General features: G+C 49.4%; 1 protein-coding gene across 5 annotated transcripts in view; it reads left to right on the top strand.

Annotated features, from left to right (window-relative positions):
- Positions 1 to 15714, top strand: part of LHFPL2 (lipoma HMGIC fusion partner-like 2) — a 171746-nt gene that overhangs the window by 7389 nt on the left and 148643 nt on the right. For all 5 annotated transcript variants that reach the window (XR_001918605.1, XM_018053681.1, XM_018053680.1 and 2 more), the window contains exon 2: positions 7268 to 7369. The gene's annotated coding sequence lies outside the window, so the exon portion shown is untranslated. The remainder of the gene's footprint in view (positions 1 to 7267; positions 7370 to 15714) is intronic.

The raw sequence follows: 15714 nt of genomic DNA on the forward strand, positions 1-15714 counted from the left end.
GGTAACCCACTCCAGTAACTTGCCTGGAGAATCCCACAGACAGAGGAGCCTGGTGGGCTATAGTCCATTGGGTTGCAAGAGTTGGATACTTACTGAGCAATGAAACCATCACACCATTCCTAGAAGAAGATTCTACACAGGGCAGTATGTCTAAACAGATGTTTACCCTGTCATTTGCTCATCCGTATAGTAGCCATTTTCAGGGCTTTTCTATACTGGAAGCTCATAATTTACTGACCTAATTACTGATCCTGCACAGATCCATGCTGTAATATGTACCCTGGTGTGCCTGCTTACACAGGTGACTGTAGGTCTTTTTGGAGTCAAATCCTTTTGGTAAACAGGTTGCTTAGGTTGTCTTTCTCTCTCTCTCTCTTTTTTTTTTTTAAATGTGCTTTTCCCAGTTTGTGCTTGGATCTGTAGTTCTTTTCTTGATAAGTAAAGAAAGGGTGGCATCAAGCAGAGCTCAGCTGGTATGAGGGATATTTAAAACAGAAGCCAAAGCCATAAAGAGCGGTAGTCCGGTACAGAGGCCAGCCACGCTGAGAAGTAAGAACCCAAGAGGTGGCAGCCATGAAGTGTGACAGGTTGTGTATACACCTGTGTGGACAGGTGGCCGGGGGTCAGTTGAGGATAGTCCGGACACTATGCTACGCAGGGACCACTGCTCCCCTTGACCTATGGGCCCTACGTATGTTAGCTTTCCTAGCTACTCCATTAGTCAACAAAACTTGCGTTAAAAAAAAATCTTTTATTTATTGAGCTGCATCGGGTCTTCATTGCAGCATGTCAGTGGGACCTAGAGAGCCCATGCTCCCTGACTAGGGATCGAACCTGGGCCTCCTGCATTGGGAGCGTGGAGTCTTAGCCACTGGACCACCAGGGAACTCCCCAACACTTGCATTAAAAAAAAAATTTTTTTTAACCTTTTAAAATAGGAACTTAAAGTTTTTAAAATAAAACCTTTAAAATAAGAACTTAGATTTCCCCTAGCTTCCATACGTGTATTTGATTTTTAAAATCTTGACCGTAGGACTTCCCATTTCTTCTTGTCAGCTTTCAGCTTTCTCATCCCGATGTGTTTGTTCAGCCTGCTCGATGGTTCTGAGCTCTCGCCGGTCATCTGTCACGTCAGCCACCCCTCTGAGCTGAGTGTCATTCATTCAGAATGAATCCTCGATTCATTCATTCCCCAGCCGTCCAAGGTTTTTGCGTCCTTTTCTGCCCCTGCTCTGTTCAGCCTCTCCTAGTCCTTCTCCTCGTAGTAACCAGGGGTGTGTCAGCCTTTGTAGGCAGCCAGAGGGCAGAGGGCTGGAGTCCGTGCCAAGATACAGAGGAAGCTAATCTGCTTGTGACCTCAACCTCATTAACATCGTGCTGGGACCGAGAGCCCGCGTTCCACAGTATTGTTTGACTTTGGCTTGTCTCTACTGACTTGCAGTCACGGGGTCCGTAGTCCTGCCTCTTCGGGGAGGCGGGCAGATGGAGGAGCCAGATGAGGATATAGGAGACGGTCAGTACTTGCCACCTCCTTAATGTTGGGCTTTGGATTGTCAGCTGTCACTGGGCTCTGCTGACAGTGATCTGGCCCTGAGACAAAGCGAGTCTGACAAGACTTGAGTAAGGATCGTGAGGAAGAAGGCCTCTTAGAGGCTGGAGCCCAAGTGGGTGGGCTGGTGAGCTGGGTATTCCCCAGGTGGGTGAAAGTCCTGATGGAGGCCCTCTCCAGGCTTTAAAGCAGGGCTTCTCAGACTTGAATGGACACAGGAGGAGTCTGGAATCTTGTTAGGCCCAGGTGGGGCCTGGGATTCTGAGTAAGCAGATTCTGAGTAAGCAGGCCCAGGTGGGGCCTGGGATTCTGCTGGCGTGATCCCGTCAGCCTGGCACTGCTGGTTCTGTGGAGCAGGTTTGGAGGAGCAAGGCCTCACATGAGACAGGGCCACGAGAAGGCTGCGGAATGGTCAGCTGGGGGCTGAGCCCTGTGAAGGCCCGAGCAGGAGGGCACGTGGGTCCTGATTGAGAGACTGATGCCTGCTTCTTTACTGGGACTGCCCTGAGGGCCCTCAGCCCTGTCACTGCCAGTCTCTAACAGCCCCGAGCAGCTGTTCTGGGATTGCCTTCCACCCTCAGGGTGGGGAAGGAGGTCATGGATAGTCTTCCAGGTGGAATATGGTTAAGCTAAAAGAAGAGGTTTTATTTTATGCTACGTTTTAATTGAACTGATTTCCTCATTACTTGATTATGTTCCATAATTTTAAATACATAAAGAAGGCTCTAACTTCCTCCAATTAAGCCTGCCTTTTCTCACGGACCTTATCACTTTGAATTTATATGACTACAATGTTTTAAAAAGTTACATATTGTTTGCTCTGGAATGTTACTTACGAAACTCACCTGATCCTCTGCTGGGTACCCCCTGGATGTGTTTCAGACCCCACCCTGGAGCTTTGAGTTGGTTGGTTTGGTACAGGTCCTGGGAATCTGAATTTTTTACAGACTCTCTAGATGGCTTTTATAATTGGGCAGGTTCTTGAAATCCCGCTTTCGAGGAACATCAGTGGAAACCTATCTATCTGAGCCTGTGTTATCAGCCATGTCTGGGGGCCTCCCTTACCTGCTCTTTTCTTGGCCTCTCAGATACTTGCTTGTGAAGGGCTGGCTTTTGTCCCATTGGACCCACTTCAGTTTTTATCTTGACACATGTTACAGTAAGGCTCTTTCTAATCTTGGATGGGACCGAATCAGAGAGTCCTTTGTCAGCAGTGTAGGAGTCTGTTCTGAAGCTGTTATTTTTAGGAAGGTGTTACAGATACTGATTATTAAATGCTTTGGGACATTCTTGGAGATACTGGGATATGCACTTCGGGCTTCTACAGAGAAAGGAATGTCCTGAGGCCGACTTCTCCCACACTCTCCCCTGCTTGGATTCAGACTCTGGAGATAATGTTAGCGTATTCCCTTCTTAAGTAAGCGCTGACCAGAAATGAATGGAGAAGGGTCCATCATCCTCCACAGAGTTTGGTTCTGACCCAGGCGAACTGACAGACTGAGGAGTTGGACTTTGCACATTATTGTGTTAATGTTAACCTCCATTTCTACCAAAGCAGGGTCTGTCTTCCCTCCACTGTAGGGGCAGGATCAGCTTATGAAACAAATGAAGTGGGAAATGGTCAGTGTGATGGGATTGGAGGAGTGTGGAAGGGGCTCTGTGTCCAAAAGCTGGAGTTCACTTACTGGCATACCTAGAATTTTACCATTAGAGGAATTTGGGTGAAATGGTTCTCTTTAAACATCCTATCCAACATGTAAGCATCCATAGAAAAGGTACTACATTGATTACTTAGGCCTTAACAGGAAGTGAAGTGAATTGAAAGTCGCTCAGTCGTGTCTGACTCTTTGCAGCCCCTTGGAATTCTCCAGGCCAGAATGCTGGAGTAGGTAGCTGTTCCCTCCTGCAGGGGCTCTTCCTGACTCAGGGATCGAACCCGGGTCTCCCACATTGCAGGCGGATTCTTTACCAGCTGAACCACCAGGGAAGCCCTGAACAGGAATAGTTTCATAAAATGCCAGAGAAGATAAGGGTGTGAAGAGAGTGGACTCTGATGGGGTGAACTGTGGGCACTGTGTGGGCGGAGCAGGGCTGGGGCAGGGGTGACTGGAGGGGCCATGCAGGGCAGCTCAGGTGTCCCGGGGAGCCCAGGATACCTGGGAGGGCGCTGGGCAGAAGTCATTCTCACTCACTCGATTTGTGTACAATAGGGGCTTCACTGTCTCTGCACCTGGCACCCTTCTTTCTACCTAAGGTGGCCATGTCACATGCTCCTGACCAGTTGTAATGAAAACCAGATGATCCAGGCAGGAAAGTTAAGATTAAACACTGCAATCGGGCCTGAGATTTTGTTGCACTCCCCCCCACCACCCCCAGTCTATTAAATTTTGAGAGAGAAGTTCAGGAAACGATCCAGGCTCTGTACCTGCTTATCAGGAGAACTTGGCCAGCAGCAGAAACCTTCCTGCCCCACTGAGAGCCGTTTGCCAGTCAGTTTTGAGGAGGGCTTGACTCTTCAGAGACCCCACGCCACCTGGAACGTGCTTTAGGGTATAGTCTCTTGCTCTCATATCTGCAAACAATACTTACAGCTCCTGGCTGGCTAAAAGAAACTCTGAACCCAGCCCTTCTGGTGCCCAGCTGAAGCTTGTCTGAGTGGTTCGGATTTTCAGAACACAGTGGAGATGGTGGGGAGAGTCTTTTTCCCACACTGCTTGACCAACAGAGAAGTTACAAGTGTTGTTACATCCCAGGGACCAGAACTGTGGTAACGATGACAAAGACTGACCCGCTCCCCCACCGACAGCCATTTCCTGACGCTGCTACCCCCGGGGTCCCGTCCATATCCTCAGTTTGGGTATAGTGCGCCACATTTTAAGATTCACAAGATGGTCCTCTGTGTTCTTGGGCAGGAGCTCAAAAACACACAAAAATGAGGTTTTTCTTATCACAAATAAGATGCCTTGGTCTGCAAGGGTTGATGGTTTACGGGTACCCAGCAAAGATGGGAGCACAGCCTGTGGATGTGAGAACGCACTGAGAAGCCTCTCCCAACCGTTAGTTGCTCTGTGGCCTTGGGCAAGTCATTTCACTTGTTTGGGCAAGAGGAGGTGAGGGGATGAATCCAGGCCTGAAATTCTTATTCTGGTTGAGTCCGTATGTTCATGTGGTCAGTCATTTATTTAACGTGCACTTAGTTGGCTACTTACGGAGCTTTACAGTCTTGGTGGGGAGATGGCGAAACAGTCGCTGTCTTCAGTGTGGCTGGCAGGGTGTGGAGGACAGGATGAATAGGCACGTGGGGCGTGTAAAAGGTCCTGACAGGTGCGGGCACCTGGTGGGCAGGGGCAAGTGAGAAGGTTGCCTCTCCCCACCATCTCCACGCTGTTCTGAAAATCCGAACCACTCAGACAAGCTTCAGAAGGGCTGAGTTCAGAGTTTCTTCTGGCCAGCCAGGAGCTGTAAATATTGTTTGCAGATATGAGAAAGACTATATACCCTAAAGCACGTTCCAGGTGGCGTGGGGTCTCTGAAGAGTCAAGCCCTCCGCAAAACTGATGGGAAATGGCCCTCAGAGGGGCAGGAAGGTTTCTGCTCTCCAAGTGAACCTGGAGAGCTGGAGTGTGCAGATGTGGGGTGCAGTCCCCAGGGAAGGCAGTGGGGATTTCTGCAGCGTTCCTTTTGTGCTGGGCGTGTGGGGTCTTCACTGGCCCCCGGACCACACTGGGTTCCTTGATCTGTTACAGGGCCCTACGGCTTAGCCCCCTCTCTGTGGCCTTGGCCGGAGGGGCACCCCCCAGCAGCTGAGTGTAACTGAAGTGGGCAGCTCGTCCCCATGGTCTGGATAGGCGTGAACATTGTTTTTATGTCTTGAACCCCATATTTTGGCCTTTTATGAAGAAAAGTAAGGGCTATAGAAACATAAGGAAGCATGTGAGAATCTGCTTGCTCTTTACAGAAACTTTTTTTTTCTCTGGTGGGGAGGGGTTCATTTTTTTTCTTTCTTATAGAGAAGATAGATATTCAAAGAGAAAGGCAACAAATGGATCCCTTTTCAGCCTTGAATTATGTTATAGCTTGTGGGCCTGGGAGCTCTGTAACCACAGAGTTTGTTCCATACTCCAGAAAGAAACTCGACCCATGGGAGCTTTCTGGATAGCTTCACTGTTCCTTTTCTGGAGTGGTCAGATTCCCTGTCTGGAGGCTGGAGGAGAAACTTGTAGCTGGAGTTTCCTTTGCCTGAAACAAAGAAGGGCAGCAGAAGAGGGCCGGGCATCTCTCAGGGAAATGGAATTCTCCCAGAGCACCGGGTTCCCACCAGGAGGTGGGCCTGTGTGCTCCTCCCCTTGGTCCACAGGGCTAGGAACAGTTCTAAGCATCAGTAAAACCCGCCTGTATATTTCCCTTTAAGCGTAAATGGGCGTTACAGGCCCCGCAGAGTGCGAGGCCTTGCACATGGTGGCGCTGTTGAGGTAGCAGGCCAGGCCAGCTCTGTGCCCTGTGCTCTGGCCCCCGGGACGGGCACTGTCCCCCGCTTAGTGCTTGCTGCCTTGGGCAGAGCATCAGAATCACCTGGAGCCTGGTTAACCCACAGGGGCTGGGCCCCGCTTCCGGAGATGTGGAGTCTCTAGGTCTGGAGTCGGCGAGAGTTGGCTTTTCTGACATATCCCCAGGCGATACCGGAGCCACTGGCCTAAGGACATGTCAAGAACCACTGGGACACCAGGCGTTCTTCCATTCCTGGAGGGTGTGTTGGGACAGGCAGACTGCGCCTGGCGGGGCACCTGCCGGGTAGAGTCACCTAACCCTGGAGAAGGCTGTAACTCAGCAGTGGTTCATGGAGGGAGCCCTGGCCCTGTCCTCTTGCCCCGGGGCCTTCTCTCCTGGTCAGCTCCGCAGCAGACCAGGGCTGTGGCATTTGCGATGTCTGAGGGGGGCATTCCTTACCTCCTTCCAGTTACTTCTCTCTGATGTTGCAGAGAGCTTTCAGGACCATGCCACTCTGCAGGAGACCCTTCATGGGCTGCCCATTGGCCTTAAGAGCAAGTCCAAACTCTGCTAAAATGACCTCCTTCTCCCTCTTGGGCTCTGAAATACTCCTTGTGCTTGTGAACTCACTAGGTTCTCTTGCTTCTGGGCACCTCTTTTGCTGTTGGCTCTGCCTGGTATACTGTAGCCTGGTCAACTCTTGCTTATCAGACCTCAGCTTAGCCATCACCTGCTCCGGGGAGTGCCCTTTGACCTCTCTGGGATCAGCAGCTGCCTCTGCAAAGGCTGCACGTCATCTCCTATTCTCCGCACTTCAGCTCCTCTCAGCTGCATCAAGGTCCTGATTACTGCCCATTTACTCCCCCGACTCTGTGGCTTGTCAGCTCCCTGGGGGCAGGAGACCCACGCCATGGTCATTCATGTGACTCCAGGCTTGGCATGGTGCCCAGGCACTGAAGACCTTCTAGATCATTCTGTGAGATAGCCCTGGCCGGGGAGGAGACCAAGACACAACTGGGTTAGCGCCTGGCTTACCGTTACCCTCCCGCTGAGCTAAACACCAGGATTCTCACCCACTTCTCTGACCCAACCCCTTGGACTGGTGACGTTGGTCAGATTTTCTGCTCTGAGACCAAGGAGCCTTAGGCAGGGTCTGTGGGTCTTTACTGGGACTGTTCAAGGACTGGCGATTCCAAGGTAACGAAAAGGCCCTCTCCTGTTGTTTTTCAGGGAACCTGGGAAGCACACTTGAGTTCACAGCTGGCCTGTGGTTTTTACATCTCGTCAGGGACCACTCTCTTCACACCCTTATCTTCACTCCTCTCCATACAGGTAAGGGGTTGTTTCATTTTCAGGCTGCTTGTGGGAAAACTTGAGCCATGCCATGCACTCTGAGAACCACCCCATGCATTAAAAAGAAAACCCTTAAATATTTAAAGCAGCTCCTCTAAGAAAGGTATGAAGTGGTCACCAGCCCCATTGAGTTAGCTGGTGACAATGTTGACTGACCTGCCTGGCTTTCTCCTGGGTGTTGCTGGCCACCCAGTACTCTTTGCTGGGCACCCTTCTCCTCTCCATTTGAGTTGGTAGTTTAGAACTCCTTTTCCTTGTTTAGAACTCAGCCCACATTCCACTTGTTATTATAAACTGTCTGAAGGAGAGGGTATTCAGAGCACAGTCCTTTCCAGCGGCCACCTCGCCGCCTCCCCTCACACAGCCCACAGCATGGGCCTGTGGGCAGCTCTGCTTTGCTTGTTTGAACACATCTTTTCCTCTGGTCTGTGAGTTCTTTTTACTACCATTTCCCGTGGTTCCTGGCATGGAATAGACTTCCGGTGAATGAGTGAGTGTTCGTCTGAGAAGAAAAAATTGCCCTAGTAAACAAACCTGAGGCCCCAGCACCAAGAAATGATACTGTATTCCCAAGCCAGTGAACTGAGGTGTAGAGTGCCTTTTTGGAGTCATTACATGGCTGTTTGCTCACATTACCACGGGTAATTGAGAATTTGTCATAATATGTTAAGTCAGCAGGAGTTTAGATTCTTAGCCCTGTTGAAAAGGATAAGAAGTCAGGAGTCTTTGTGTCAGTTGTCAGTAAGGTGTTAGCTGACGGCCTGGGGCCCTGAGCCGCAGTCCCCTTGGCTGCGGGAAGATTCACCTGTCCTGCCCAGCAGCCTCTGGGAGCCCTGGGCAGCCTCGGGACTGAACCTGTAACTGATTTTATGGGCAGTAATGGGGGCAAACAATAGCTTTGACCAATTTACAACTCAGAGGAAATAAAAATATTTCTGAAGTACAGTTTACATAATTTTGATAAAAAGTTTTAAATCCTGCATTTCCATGTCCCTCTTAGTACGCTGGGACCTTTGAGAGACACTCCAATTGCCTGGAGGGGATTTTGCTTCATCATGCTGGTTGGGAGCAGCAACCCCCTGGGCAGTGGTTCACTGCATCGGGAGCCGGAATGGGGCCTGGGTCCCTTCCAGAACTGACCAGTAGCTGAGTTCAGAGAAGCGAGGGTGGAGCTGGGCCGGGGGGAACCGAAATCTCACCAAAGACCACTTGCACGCATGTCTCAAGTGCTGGCTGCTGCCTGCTTATCCTGCCGCTGCGTGAACGCTCCTCACTGTCCCGTCTTCCCAGTTGCTTTGTTGGGGGTGTGTGCAGCGTGAACGCAAAGAGAAAGACGGCTTCTGGTTCCTGGGTGTGCTTTCCACAGCCTAGGAGAGGTGCGGGCCAACTAGCCCCATGCAGAAAAGCAGTCACGACACCGCGGTTTCTTCCACCTGGCGCTGAGCCCCATCCATATACAGCTGCCTGCGGGAGAGATCACAGACAGGCAAAGCAGTGCAGGGAGTTTGACTCTTACCTGAATCTGTTCATCGTCAAGGTTCTTAGGGCTTGAATAGAGGGAGGTTTCAGCTTTGCCCAGGGATCGCTCGTCTCCGTGGACTCCGGCTTGTCTGTTGTAACTTGAAAGATAAGTGAAGAAAACAATTACAGTTTAAAAGCCCCGATGTTAAAAATAAAAGCTGAGTATTAAAACATGAGTGAATGTTAGCTTGTTAGTAGGTTTTGGAATTTGAGATATTATCAACTGTTTGGTGTTGCACTGTGCCTGCAGAAGCTGAGGGCAAGGTGGTGTGTGCGTCTCGGCTTCATGCTGCCAAACACATGGGGAGTGCTTATCAATTTATGGTAATAGCCACTCACTGAGTTTCATGGAGGTCTCTGATTCTCAGAGTGCCCCCTGTTTTCTGGTAACGATTCTAATTTGGCTAGAAAAACAAGTGAGGCAGATCAAGTCATCAGGCTACTGAGTTGGTCCCCTTCCACACACTGGTGTGGGTTCAGGCATGCTTCACAGAGCTCTCTCATTGAATCTTTTTTTCTTTGAGGGGTGGGGGTGGGCATGTCGTGTATGGGATCCTAGTTCCCCAGCCAGGGATTGATCCCGACCGCCCCGCACTGTAAGCACAGGGTGTTAACCTCTGGATCACCAGAGAAGTCCCTCTCACTGAATCTTGACAACTCCACATCATCGTAATTTGAAAGTCCAAGAAGTAGTGATCGAGTTCCTGAATTTCCTTAGAGCATCTGAACTTTATGTTTCTTTCAACTCAGTGTTTACTCTTGGTCAAGTTTTGCTGAGGACTACTCGTGCCCCAGCAGGAGTACAGATTGCATATCAGGACACATGCGTGCATGTGTGTTTAATGTAGCTGTTTTAGAGCTTGTCCTCGATCCAAAGACACTGTCCAGAGTGGGCCCCTTGTGTCCAGAGCAGACATTTGGGAGCAGTTGGAGCAAAGGCAGCTAGGGGACACAGCAACTGATCTGCTGGCCCCGGACTCCGCCCTCGTTAACCATGACCAGTGAGGTCCTTTGTTGCTGAAGAAAGTGTGAACCCAGACATCGGCTGCTGACAGGCCCAGTCACACGACGGCACTTCCTCCCTTGGGTGTCTGATGTTTCCAGGTGAAGCCTTTAGCTTCAGGTGAGCCTCTATCTTATATTTTTCTAAAGAAGGGAAAATCTCTAAGATTAAGTTTCATTATAAATCTACAGCCAAGCTTTGACATCTCTGGGCAAGAGCTGGCTTTTTTCCCACTTCCAGTATATAACCGATGCATAATTTGGGAACCACTTTTTACTCTGATCAGAGCGCTTGTCAGCTGTGAGTTGTTGGCCCGTTTTATCTACCGTGGGAGTTCTGTTACTGATGTGAAAGGAAACTTATAAATACATGTTTCCCAGGAAACGCTGGTTTTAAAAGGGCTGGAGATGTTTTGATCACTCTCATGTCCTCCTCAGTTGTGAAATGACTGTTTTCTATTTCTTAGAGACTTTTTACAACAATGGATCTGAGTTGGAAGGAGGCCTTCCCATCAGTTCAGTTCAGTTCAGTTCAGTTAGTCGAGTCCGACTTTTTGCGACTCCATGGATTGTGGCACATCAGGCTTCCCTGTCCATCTCCAACTCCTGGAGCTTGCTCAAACTCACATCTGTTGAATCAGTGATGCCATCCAACCATCTCATCCTTGGTCGTCCCCTTCTCCTCCCGCCTTCAGTCTTTCCCAGCATCAGGGTCTTTACTAGTGAGTCAGTTCTTTGCATAAGGTGGCCAAAGTATTGGAGTTTCAGCCTCAACATCAGTCCTTCCAATGAATACCCAGGACTGGTCTCCTTTAGGATGGACTGGTTGGATCTCCTTGCAGTCCAAGGGACTCTCAAGAGTCTTCTCCAACACCACAGTTCAAAAGCATCAATTTTTTGGTGCTCAGCTTTCTTCACAGTCCAACTCTCACATCCATACATGCCTACTGGAAAATTATAGCCTTAACTAGACAGACCTTTGTTGGTAAAGTAATATCTGTGCTTTTTAATATGCTGTCTAAGTTGGTCATAGCTTTTCTTCCAAGGAGCGAGCATCTTTTAATTTCATGGCTGCAGTCACCATCTGCAGCGATTTTGGAGCCCCCCAAAACAAAGTCCGTCACTGTTTCCGTTGTTTCCCCATCTATTTGCCATGAAGTGATGGGACCGGATGCCATCATCTTAGTTTTCTGAATGTTGAGTTTTAAGCCAGCTTTTTCATTCTCCTCTTTCACTTTCAACTAGAGGCTGTTTAGTTCTTCGCTTTCTGCCATAAGGGTGGTGTCCTCTGCATATCTGAGGTTATTGATATTTCTCCTGGCAATCTTGATTCCAGCTTGTGCTTCATCCAGCCTGGCATTTCTCATGATGTACTCTGCATATAAGTTAAATAAGCAGGGTGATAATATACAGCCTTGACGTACTCCTTTTCCTATTTGGAACCAGTCTGTTGTTCCATGTCCCTGACCTGCGTACAGGTTTCTCAAGAGGCAGGTCAGATGGTCTGGTATTCCCACCTCTTTCAGAATTTTTTCAGTTTGTTGTGATCCACACAGGCAAAGGCTTTGGTGCAGTCAATAAAGCAGAAGTAGATGTTTTCCTGGAACTCTCTTACTTTCTTAATGATCCAATGGACGCTGGCAATTTGATCGCTGGTTCCTCTGCCTTTTCTAAATCCAGCTTGAACATCTGGAAGTTGATGGTTCATGTACTGTTGAAGCCTGGCTTAGAGAATTTTGAGCATTACTTTGCTAGTGTGTGAGATGAGTACAATTGTGTGGTAGTTTGAACATTGTTTGGTATTGCCTTTCTTTGGGATTGAAATGAAAACTGACCTTTTCCAAAGTTCCAAAGAATAGCAAGGAGAGATAAGAAAGCCTTCTTCAGTGATCAATGCAAAGAAACAGAGGAAAACAATAGAATGAGAAAGACTAGAGATCTCGTCAAGAAAATTAGAGATACCAAGGGAACATTTCATGCAAAGATGGGCGCAGTGAAGGGCAGAGATGGTATAGGCCTAACAGAAGCAGAAGATATTAAGAAGAGGTGGCAAGAATACACAGAACTATACAAAAAAAATCTTCATGACCCAGATAACCATGATGCAGGGATCACTCACCTGGAGCCAGACATCCTGGAATGCAAAGTCAAGTGGGCCTTAGGAAACATCACCACAAACGAAGCTTTCACATAACTGGGCAATAAAAGTAACTTTTCCAGATAGGCAAAAGAGAGTGAAAAAGTTCCCAGCATTTTAAATGACTCTTCTCTGCAGCAGTCCCTGACTTTTTTGGCCCCGGGGGCCAGTTTCACGGAGGACACATTTTCCATGGACTAGGGGCTGCGGGTGGGGTGGGTGCCAGGATGATTCAGGCACGTCACATTTACTGTGCACTTTATTTCTCTTATTACATCAGCTCCATCGCAGATCGTCAGGGAGTAGACCCTGGAGGTTGGGGACCCCTGCTACAGAGCATTTTTCGATGGAGCGGTTTCTGAGGCTTTCGGAATTCTCTTCTCTCAGATTGCTTCTTCACAGCTAAAGGAAGCCGTGACTGGCTCCCTTTACGCCAGAGACGTGGCACTGCCCTTCCCTCTCCTTTATTTCCTGGCGGGCAAGTCCTGCTGCTCACCTCGCCTCTGTTTTATCTGCCTGCCTGGGGTTGCTGCAGAGAAGTGCTGCTCCCCTTTATGGCTGCAACCTGGAAAAGAAAGCAAACAGCCGAAGCTCCAGGAGTCCCAGCAGGCTGGTGGAAACCGTTCTCATCCTCCTTGTTCCCGGGTTCAAAGTGCACTTCGCATTTTATGGGGGCGATCGGCCCTCCCACAGTGCTTGTTTGAGTGGGCCTGCCTTTGAGCCTGGTGGACAGTTAACTGCACTGACCTCCTCTCACTTTAACCTTTCTGGCCAGGTTGCCCTTCCTGCTCTAGTGAGAAGCGGCTGCTGCCCCTTTGAGTGGAGCACCAGGCAGGGGTGGGGAAACATTTGATCCTCTTCAAAGGGGATGTCTCTGAAGCATGAAGATTGAACTGATTGTGACCCCACCGGACGGGGGAAGCAGAAGCGCCTTCTGGAGAACTGGCTGGGAGGAGGAAGCCGTCAATTACTAATCCCGTTGGCCGGTGGGGTCTTCAGGGTCTCATATCCGTTTGAAAGAGAATCAGGGTTGAAGGTAATAGAATAGGCCTTAAATTAGAGGAGCAGGGGGTCATTTTTATCTAATTTTGTGGTTGTTACTGAGGGATAAAAGGCAGAGGAGATAATTTCATTAGCCCCTTTGAGATCTTTATCACGGGGCAATGGCAACTGGGGATGGAGTTGAGCCTCACAGGGGCTGGCCAGTTCCCTCCTGGCCAACACAGAGCCCAATTTCCATAGCACCGGCAGCCTTGGGGAAGCCCAGTGACCATTTAGGGCACCGTGGTCAGGAACAGTGTTTCCTGCTGCAAGTGAGCGTGAATGACTTCAGCTGACGCAGGGCCCAGTGGACCACTTGACCCATTGCTGAGGCATGTGGTATTCACACTGAAAATACAGACATCTGCCCAACAAGGGAGCTTGTTCAGAGCTGGGATGGTGTCTTTAACTCTGAGGAAGGCTTGTCAGTTATCTGTTGTTGAGGTCACTGCTTCAGAGCATGACAGTGCTGGAGTTCCCATGAGCCGAGCAGTGTTCGGATGCTGAGGGGTGAGCAGCACAGCAAGGCCGTGCCTTCTATTTGATGGGCCCTAGAGGCCGAAGCTCCAGTACTTTGGCCAGCTGATGTGAGGTGCCAACTCATTGGAAAAGACCCTGATGCTGGGAAGGATTGAGGAGAAGGGGACGACGGAGGACGAGATGGTTGGATAGCAACACTGACTCAATGGACATAAACTTGGGCAAACTCCTGGAGATGGTGAGGGACAGGGAAGCCTGGCATGCTGCAGTCCATGGGGGTGCAAAGAGCTGGACATGACTGAGTGACTGAACAACAGCACATTCTGTTCATGGTGTTCTTGCATTTCTACTGCTTCATAAAGGCCTTGCTGGGCAGGCAGGGATTTCTGTCCACGTTTCCAGAGACAGGAGCGAGGCAGGGAGGGGATGTGGATTTCCCTCCATCTCTGGCAGGGAAGTGCAGGAACTGGGATTCTATCCCTGGACCTCAGACGTTCAGATTAAGTCCTCCCTGACGGTAATGAGAAGAAACAGAGGGAAGAGGAGGAGGGGATGAATTATGCATCTTTGATTGCAACAGAGGGGAGAGAAAAGTGTGATGATCAATAGATAGTTCTCTGCACCAGCCACCAGCAGGCACTGTTCCCCCGGGCAGCCTGGCTTCTTTTTGAGGGTAAGCACAGGCAGACAGGGCAGAGAGGCTGGAGGGGGTGAGATAGGAAGGCTTTTTGTATGAAACAGTCCTTTTTGTATGAAACAGTCCTAAGTAAAGTGTCCAGTAACATACGGAGACCCTGTGCATGTATGTGATCAGAGAGGCCACGACACCCATTATTAGCATCACTGATTTGGGCTAATTTATTTCTGGGGCACAGCCTTTTCTGAGGGCTTCCCAGGTAGCTCAGCTGGTAAAGAATCTGCCTGCAATGCAGGGCACCCTGGTTTAATTCCTGGGTTGGGAAGTTCCCCTGGAGAAGGGATAGGTTACCCACTCCAATGTTCTTGGATTTCCCTGGTGGCTCAAACGGTAGAGAATCTGCCTGCAATGTGGGAAACCTAGGTTCTATCCATGGGTTGGGAAGATCCCCTGCCGAAGGGAATGGTCAACTCACTCCAATATTCTGGCCTGGAGGATTCCATGGACAGAAGAGCTTGGCAGGCTACAGTCCACAGGGTCGCAGAGAGTCAGGCAGGACTGAGCAACTAAGCACAGCACAGCAGCCACATGCATCTTTATTTACACTCTTACTATCTTCAATCTGCTCATTTTCCGGTCCCCGGCTTCCCCTTCTCTACTGTAGACATTTCTGCTTAGTTTTGAACTTAGCTTGGAATAAAAAGAAAACTTCTATTAAGATGTGCTAATAAAAACCTTAACCACTAGTAAGCACCTTTAACCACACAGCTTCAGAGTGTTTAATTGCTATAAAAATCTATCCCCACATTGATTGAAGAGCTGATATTTGCAAGTTGATCATGGAGACTGTAGATTCCTCCCTTTGTGGATACGGTGCCCTTGGGAACTCCAGCCAATGTGTTCCTGAAATGTTATCTGAGGGGAATTCAGGGGGTGGGGGTGGGGTGAGGACGGAAGGTTTTCACTTGTTTCCCTAATGCTTCTCCGTATCCTATACAGATTATCTTTGCGCTGCAGTCCTCGGAGGCAGGAGCCCCCTCTCTTTGGCCATGCGCTCTTCCTTTCTTTCGTTACTGTGGCTAATCAGAAGTTGGCCAGACTTTAGTGTCTCTTAAAATCCTTTCTCTCTGGCCGTGTCCAGGAAGTTGAAGTGCAGTGTCAAAAATGATACGAGTTGATGAAGAAGAAATAAACAGACCCAGGCAACACGTGAAGAAGCCTTGGCTGCCCTGCTCCTGTTTTTCTATCGTTCTGATCTCAAGGAACCAGATTTCCTCCACGTAGAAGGAACGCAGCCATGATCACCCCTGTGCCAAGGAGCCTGAGCCGTGTCTGCCGTGGGTCTTCTAGATTAGGGCTGCGCTCAGGCTCCTAAACTCTGGATGAAAATGCATCGTTTATGCTTGGCAGAGTGCGGAGAAGTCACACGTCTGCAGCCTGAGCTATATGAATAGGGGGTAAAAATAGCATGTGTTTGGGGAAGCAGAACATTCCAGAATGCTTCGG

The sequence above is a fragment of the Capra hircus genome, chromosome 10, assembly GCF_001704415.2.
Source record: "Capra hircus breed San Clemente chromosome 10, ASM170441v1, whole genome shotgun sequence".
Taxonomy (NCBI): domain Eukaryota; kingdom Metazoa; phylum Chordata; class Mammalia; order Artiodactyla; family Bovidae; genus Capra; species Capra hircus.